Here is an 8,258-nt window from a genome sequence, read left to right as displayed (position 1 = left end):
GCTCTACTCCTGACCACCCAAAGCCGGAACACACATGTGTCCCTTAGCAGTTGACCGGTTAGACACCCTGGGGCACGTCCCTGTCAAGGAGCACGGCTCAGCAATGGAGAGAACTAACTATGGAGGCTTGTGACAACCAGTGGGTCTCTAAGGTGCGTGCCCAGAGCAGGAAGCCAGTCTCGCCAAGACCTCCCAGTGGCGAGGGCAGACAGAGCGCGGTTTCCATGGGTTCTAGGGGGAGAGGGTTTATGAGTGATGTCCATCTGTCTGTGACGGGGGTGACACACATATGTACATCCGTTAAAATTCATAGAACGCACACCAAAAAAGACCAGTGTTACTGCACGATAGACAGTTGAAGTTTAAGAGCTGGGCCAGCTGTGCTCTGGGTCCTGTCACTGGACCCTCCCCACACAGGTAGGCAGGGAGGGCAGAGCTCCCATGCAGAGCGAATCCGGACTTCTCCGCCGTGCTCCTCGCAGTGGCCAGTGGGGGGTGTGGGGGGTGGACCGGACAGGGCGACCTTGTGAGGGGACAGGGTTAGTAACCCCAGGGACAAGAGGGTTTGATGAGAAGGAACCTGTCAGGCCTGGGAGGAGAGAGGGAGTCAGGTGCCACCCTGAGGGGCGCAAAGTCACTCTAGGCTGGCGGGGCCAGGTGAAGGAAGGGAGAGCCGTGCGAGTCAAGGGCCATGACCGGTGTCCCGTGTGGGGTGGCCAAGCCTGGTGGGTGGCTCTACAGTTCCGGGAGGGGAAGGGGGGCTGGCCGGGTAGCTCATTTAGTTAGAGCATCTGATACGCCAAGGTTGTGGGTTTGATCCCCGGTGAGGGCACATACAAGAATCAACCAATGAGTGTATAAATGAGTGGAATGATAAATTGATGTTTCTCTCTCTCTCTCTCTCCCTTCCTCTCTCTCTAAAATCAGTAAATAGTAAAGAAAAATAAAGTGAAGGTGGGGGCCTTCTGGGAGGTGACGGCAGGGTCACCAGGGACCCTCCCAAAGCCGGGCTTCGGTTCCAGCTGCCCCTGTGGCTCATGCTTCTGTTCTGGCTTCCAGACAGTGGACTCTCGGCGAGGCAGCCTCGAGGGCAGACGAAGGAGCAGGCCAGGGCCAGGGGGCAGTAACGGCAGGGCCAGACCAGCGGCTGCGGAGGGACCGGCACCGGGAGAGCCGCCCCGGTGTGGCGCTGCCTGGGAGGACCGCGAACACCGACTCCGGTCCCTCCCAGCCCCCCCAGAACGGATGAAGGCCATCGGAGGGAGACGTTCCTTTCATGGCACCTACCCAGGGGTATGCTGCGGCTTTAATTTTAGAACTTGGTTGCCATGGCAACAGGAAGTGGCTTTTGGTTAAAAATATAGCGGCTGCTCCCTTCTGTGCTGCCCCGTGGACAGGAGGATGCTTTGTTTGGGATACGCGCCGAGGATGCGGCTGCAGCCAGGATGGAAATGCCGGTTTTCCCCGGAGCCCCGGGGAGCGTGCGTGACGAGCCCTGTCTCCAGAGGCTCCGAAAGGTGGGGACGCGGGCCGGGCTGCGCGAAGCTCTGAGCCCAGGCTGGGGAAATGGGGTCGCAGTCCCGCCCCCGCCCCCCCTCGCACCTCCCCCCCCCGCCCCCGCCCCTTCTCCCGCCCCTCCCTCCCGCGCCCCGCCCCCCCAGCACCTCCTCCTCCCCGCTCCCGCCCCCCCTCGCACCTCCCCCTCCCCGCCCCCAACCCCCCCTCGCACCTCCCCCCCGCGCCCCCGCCCTCCCCGCACCTCCTCCTCCCCGCCCCCGCCCCCCCCGCACCTCCCCCCCGCACCTCCCCCCCGCCCCCGCACCTCCCCCCGCCCCTCCCCCACGCGCCCCCGCCCCCCCCGCACCTCCCCCTCCCCGCCCCCACCCCCCCTCGCACCTCCCCCCCCGCGCCCCCGCCCCCCCCGCACCTCCCCCGCCCCTCCCCCACGCGCCCCCGCCCCCCCCCCGCACCTCCCCCTCCCCGCCCCCCCGCCCCCCCTCGCACCTCCCCCTCCCCGCCCCCGCCCCCCCCCCCGCACCTCCCCGGGCACACCCCCCCCCCCGCACCCCCCCCCCCCCCGCCCCGGGCGCTGTCAGTACAGTTGCCTGCAGGACCAGGACCAGAATGGATGGCACGGCTCCCCTCCGCATGGGCCCTGGTGGATCTTGCGCCCCGGCCTCCTGCTGGTACCTCTCCAAACAGAAGCACCTTGTCCACGCTGCGATGACAGAGCACGATGTCAGCGGCTGTGGGTTCAGCACAGCCCTTTCCGGGCCTGGTGCTCCCGGCAGGGGAAGACCCCGCAGACGGAGCCTCGCTCAGGCGTCCTGAGGACCCGCCCCTGAAACGGGGGAGGGCCGAGTTCCTTCCATGGGCTCCAGGGGTGAATCCACGGCCTTGTCTTCTCCAGCTTCTAGAAGCTTCCCACACTCCTTGGCTTGTGGCCCCCCCTTGGCTATGTTCACAGACACTAAGATTCCTAATATCGCTCAAAAAATTAAGAAGAAAGCATGCCTGCCTTACATCCTTACATCCACCCACCCATCGTCCATCCCAACATCCATTCAACCCACCCAGCCATCCAAGGTCCTACCTAGCACAAGGGGCCTGTTGACCCCAAAGGCATTGTGGCCAAGGAGAGATGGCCTCCCCAAAACCGGACTCGAGGGGATTCTAAGAGCCCAACCGGGAGAGCCACTGGTGGCCATCCCACGACTACCCCAAGTCGGAGGCCCCCAGAGCAGAGCCTTCCTCGTCAAGACGGCTCCTGCAAAGACCCGAAACCACTTGTCTCCCAGAAGACCATCAGAACCTTATTCCACCCACGGACACCATTGCCCGGACGCACCACCAGGAGCATGGCCCAGGCCTCAGGTACAGCCAGGACCACGGCTGCCTTGGATGGCTGTGGTCTCCTCGCTTGCACCGCCCAGTGGGAACCCAGGTGCAGACCATGGAAGGAGATCAAGGCCTACTGACCCTCAGGGCTGGACTGTTTTCACCCTCAGCTCTGGGGTCTGCAGACCAGCCGGAGGGTCACCGGACCCGCAGCGTGCGCACGGGCAAGTTCTAGGGGCGTGATGGGAGCCGCCTCCCGTGACCTCAGCTCTGGGGTCTGCAGACCAGCCGGAGGGTCACCGGACCCGCAGCGTGCGCACGGGCAAGTTCTAGGGGCGTGATGGGAGCCGCCTCCCGTGACCTCAGCTCTGGGGTCTGCAGACCAGCAGGAGGGCCACCGGACCCTCAGTGTGCGCACGGGCAAGTTCTAGGGGCGTGGTGGGAGCCGCCTCCCATGACCCAGCCGTGCCTTCAGACACGCACCTGCTCTTCTTCCACCTCCAAACAGGAGTCCAGAGTGAGGCTGGAGGCTGGGGTCCTCGGGTCAGGATGGGAAGGCTCTCTGGGGTGCCCAGATCCAGTCCTGCTCTCCCGGAGGGACACCCTTACCCACACCGCTCACCTGAAGCGAGCACCCTGGGCTCTCTGCCATCCTGCCGTCAGTGGACTGGGGTCAGGAAAGGCCCCAGATCCCGAGGGGGCCCCACTGGTGGGGTGTCCCCTGTCCACTCCGCTGGTGCCCACACCCCACTGAGGTTTGTTCTGAGGCAGCAGCTGCCAGGGCTCTGCACAGACGAAGCACCCCTCGCCTCCACTCATTGCCCCACCGGTGCCCTCTGCCCCCCAGTCCTCTCCAATCAACCTGTTTTCGGAACTGAGACCCTTTGGGGTCAGTGAGAACCTCTCCCCTGGGAGGCGCCCTGCAGTCTCTCCTGAGGCACCCGCAGGCAGGTTGAACTGGCTGTCACTGCCCACGGCTGGTGGACATGCCATGAGCTCAGGGCCTCCTGACATCCCCCCTGGTCCCCACCTGCCTCGGCCTTTGCTGAGGAAACGGCGCGGGCGCCCACGCCCTGAGCAGGAGGGCAGGAATGTGCAGATCCAGCGTTCCCAGGGGCCATTGGGAAACAATGGCCAGACTGCCTCTGCAGCGGCTTCCCGAGTTCCACCAGCAACACACACCGGGAGAGGGATGTCATGACCTCCCGCTGAGCACCCACACCAGGAAACTCCTCCAGGTGGGTGGCAGCCAATTCGCTCCACCTCTCAATGGCTCCTTTGAGCCAAGCCCCGCCGGGCAAACACCTGCAACGCCCACCTGGCTTCTGGGGCGGGGGTTCCGGGCCGAGCCAGGCCTGGGCTCCAGATCCTCACGGCTCCTCGTGAGAGCTGGAACCGGGCGGTGGTGGTCAGCCCTTCTCCGGCTGAGGCGCAGGAGGAGGCGCTGGGGGCTGCTCAGCAGGACCCGAGGACAAGCAGGAGCACAGTCTCTCCTCCGAGTCCCCTTGCTGCCCCTACAGCCAGCTCTGTGGGAGCGGCTGGCAGCCCCATGCCGGGGAGAAAAGCCAGGAGGGCAGGAAGCTGGGGGCACAAGTGGTCACTGGGAGCCAGGCTTGGCCACACCCACCACGGGACCAGCCCAGGACAGCTGCTGGGTGCCCACAGCAGCAGAGGGAGGAGGAGGCTGTGCTGGGCTGGCAGCAGGGACTTGCTTCGGAGGAAGTGGGAGTTCTGGGAACAGCCCCACGCAGAATCACTGCGTCTTCTGAGTCCTGGTGCCGGGATCGGGTCCAGGGTGACAAGCTGCATCCTAAGACCTTTCGGTCCCCTTCCCCATTAACGTCCTCCAAGAGCCGTTTCTGTGAGGATGGTGGGGGGTGGGGTGTTTCCTAAAGGACGCAGAGGACAGGGTGACCAGGACGTGCCCCTGTGTGGTGGGGCAGCTGGACCTGAAAGCGGGTCTTGGCCTCAAACCCTTCTGAAGTGCCTTGTCCTAGGTCCCAGCCCCTCTCATCTTCGCTGGGCTGCAAAGCCCTGTCCTCGGGCACCTGCGTTCCTGTCCCTAAGAGCAGACTCCCACTGGGAAGCACTGGGTCTCCCTCTGGCCCTGGGACACGTTAGAAATGTGGGACGTGATGCACCCACTCTGCCGAGTGCCACCTCTTCTGAGTGTCCCCTGGCCATGCCTCTTGGGCACTCCAGTCCCTCAAGGGTGACCCTGCCATGGATTAGGTAGGAGAGGGACAGTCCATCCCGGGGCACAAGTGTTCCAGTGGCTTCCCACACCCTCACGGGCACCATGTCTAGTTGTTTATGGTCGCCTGGCTGATGGCTGCCAGGCCCTCACCTGAAGGTGGAGGTCCTGTGGCCCCAGGCCTGCAGGCAGGTCACCCTCCCAGCCTCAGGCACCCACACGGGCCCTCTGTGTGTGTCAGTGGCCCCTTAGTCCACGGAGATTTGCCATCACCGAGCAGTGCTTAGGTCAGCCCGGACGCTGAGGTCATCAGCTGTGGGGCGTTAGGCGCACAAGCTCCTGTCTGGCCCTCAAGGCCTCTCTCTCATGCCAGCTGGAGCCACCTCCCTCAGAGCCACTGTGGGAAGTGGGCAAGCATGGCACCTCCCACCTGGCAGCCCGGCAGGGTTCAGGGGGCGTCACCTGAGGGGTGCAGGCTGGATGCCTGTCCAATCCCAGCCCACGGTCACCTGCTGTATGGCCTGGGCAGGCGACTGAGTCTCCTGAGACTCTGGATGGATGCTGTTAGCCAAGGATGTCCTCCCCACGGGTGGCAGGCACCGCCTGGGCATGAGGGCCTCGCAGCCTCAGTCCAGGGTGTCCAGCCACCCCCAGGCCACCTCCTTGATCCTGCAGAGCCACCCCAACGTGCTCAGGCCCCCACGAGTCACCCCCAGGCTCTTGCCCTGCCCCACGCGCAGGACCTCCCAGACCCACTAAGTGTCTCTGGGGCCTCAGTTTCCTCGCCTGTAATGCCAGGGATTTGGACCCCGTTAACTCCTAGGCCCTTCCAGGGACGAACGCTTCTCTCTCTAATGCTAACGAGACAGCAGGGTTTCCTGGAAGAGACAGTCACTTGTGGCTGAAGACCCACTTCAGAGCGTTACTCCTTAGAAATTGATGTGAAAATATATAAACAAGGTGAGGGTGTTCAGACTTCAGACTGGGTGGGGGGTGCTGGCTCGCCCTGTGGCAGCAACAGAGGCCCCGGTGCCCCTCAGCTGTGCAGCCAGATTGGCTCTTCAGGACTGTCCCCAGTTGCAGTGGGTGGGTCCAGGGGCTCTGTGCCTCAGCCTGTCATTGACCTTGGACAGCCCCTGGGGACATAACCTTGGACCAGGGGGGTTCCTTGTCCAATGACAATTTCCCAGAAGTCAGCAGGCAGCACTCGGGCAGCAGGGGGACCCAGGGCCTCACCTCTGAGGGGTGACCGGTCACCCTTTCTCTCAGCCACGAGCATAAACAAGTGCCTTTAGGCCGGCTGGCTGGGCTGCGGTGGACCCTGGATGGGCAGCAGTCCTTCTCTGAAGGACTCACTTCGCAAGAACTGCAATGAATTATTTTCCTGGAGTTTTCCCACCACTGTCTGATCTTTCTTCATCTACCCGTAAAGGGGAAGAACAGGGCCAGAAATGGCATCTCCACACCGACAGAGGAGGCTTTTTAATCACCAAGCTCTTCCTCCGCATCTCTTCCCTCAGGCAGAGGGGAGCCTCCTCCAGGCTGGCTGCCTGCCCTGCCTCTGCCGCTCTATAAACACAATTCCCTCACAGGCTGGGCCAGGCCGGGGCCCTGTGCCTGCCCTGGGATGCTCCGGGCTCCTGCGTCCAAGGCAGCTGTGCGAGCTCCGGCCCGGGCAGCGTCGCGTTGTGGGGGTCACTGGTGGCTCTCACACGCAAGGAGCCTCCCCTGCCCGGTCGTGCTTGGCCTCGCCCGACAGGGTCTGCCCAGCACCCAGTCCTCTGGGTCAGATTCTCTCCCACTTCTGGATCAGGACTGAGACCAGGGCAGGAGTCCAATCTGAATGGAAAACCTGGACGGGTCGGTGCATTTTCCCGTTCAAAATGCACTGGCACCGGGGGCCTGGTGTTGGGTTAGCTCGGCGGCTTCCCGCCTGGAACCCAGCGCTGGAGTCACTTCAAAGCGCTTCTACCAGGGATGGAAAGGAGCAGCGCGGGGAGGCTGCGCTGAGGCAGATTGCCAGGACAGTGGGGCAGGGCCACGAGGCCATGGGCGGGGCCGTGGGACTGTGGGCGGGGCCTCAGCGCCATGGGCAGAGCTATGAGGCCCTGGGCGGAGCCGAGAGCCTGTGGGCGGGGTCACAGGGCCATGGGCGGAGCTGTGAGGCTGTGGGTGGGCCTGTGGGCGGGGCCGTGAGGCCGTGGGCGGGGCTGTGAGGCCGTGGGCGTGAGAGCAGGTGGCTGCAGGTTGGCTGTCCCTCCTTCATCTTCCCACTTTACAGACCTGCCCCGGCCCAACCTCTCTGGGGGCGAGAGTCCCAGCCCCAGTCGTGTGTTTGCCTGTTTTCCTAACCCGGTTGAGCGCGTGCCCCCGGACTGCTCCGTGCCAGGCCTGTGCTGGGTACCCACGTCGTCGCTTCCTTTTGTCCTCAGGACACCCGCAGAGTGGACTCTCTTGTCCTGTCTACAGCTGAGGGGACAAGGCCCAGGGCTGCTCCAAGAAGGGCCACCACCTGACCCCTTGCTTTCCAAGTGCAAGTTCAGGGCCTTTCTCCAGCCCCTGACGTTCCAACAGAAGCTCCTCTACTCGGTGTAACTGCTACACTGAGAGCCCGGGTTCCGGGACATTCCGGCTGCGGTCAGGACCCAGGACCGGGAGGAACAAAGTGTCCCGTGTCCGCGACTACAGGGCACATATTCCCTGTTCTGCTTCGAGGACACCGTTTCCTTCCTTCCCATGTTCAAGTCTTTCAATGTGCCCTAAAGCTAGTGTGTGTAATTCATGCAGAAGGATTTCTGGGTATCCTTTCTTATTTTCTGGAAAAAAAAAAAATCCTCCGGGATATGTCTTTTAATTGAGAGCATGTTCAAGTCTTGGAACCTTGCCTGGGGGCTGGAAGGATCCTTGTTCGATCCTGGCCCTGCTGTGTGCCGACTGTGACCTCACAAACCCTCTCATCTCGCCCAGTGCCCCTGCCATCAACACTGCTAATTTATGTGGAAAAACAAAACATAATGTCATCGAGAAAAGCCGTCGTTGCCAAGGAAACAGCCCCTTCTTCACCCCATGCATCTTGCTCCTGACATTGCTTGGCGCTGGCGCCCTAACCCGGTCACGGCGCCGGATCTCACCGGCCCTTGGCATCCTGGGCCCACACACCTTAGACAGCCCACCCGGGCCCTCACCTCGGGCCTACGCCCTGGGAGCCGGCGTGCGGGCAGCCTGG

The 8,258-nt window shown here is 63.4% G+C and overlaps 1 long non-coding RNA gene across 1 annotated transcript; it reads right to left on the bottom strand.

The window, feature by feature from the left end:
* Nucleotides 1-2,114: 2,114 nt before the first annotated feature.
* On the bottom strand, nucleotides 2,115-4,371 carry LOC136378846 (uncharacterized). Its single transcript, XR_010746645.1, has 3 exons — nucleotides 4,157-4,371; nucleotides 3,322-3,491; nucleotides 2,115-2,218 (listed from the first exon to the last, which is right to left on the bottom strand). It is a non-coding gene; the product is annotated as an uncharacterized lncRNA (long non-coding RNA).
* Between the last annotated feature and the right edge of the window lie 3,887 nt (nucleotides 4,372-8,258).

Source organism: Saccopteryx leptura, chromosome 7 (assembly GCF_036850995.1).
Source record: "Saccopteryx leptura isolate mSacLep1 chromosome 7, mSacLep1_pri_phased_curated, whole genome shotgun sequence".
Classification (NCBI taxonomy): Eukaryota; Metazoa; Chordata; class Mammalia; order Chiroptera; family Emballonuridae; genus Saccopteryx; species Saccopteryx leptura.
Note: the sequence above shows the minus strand (reverse complement) of the source record. Positions and strands in the feature narration are given on the sequence as shown.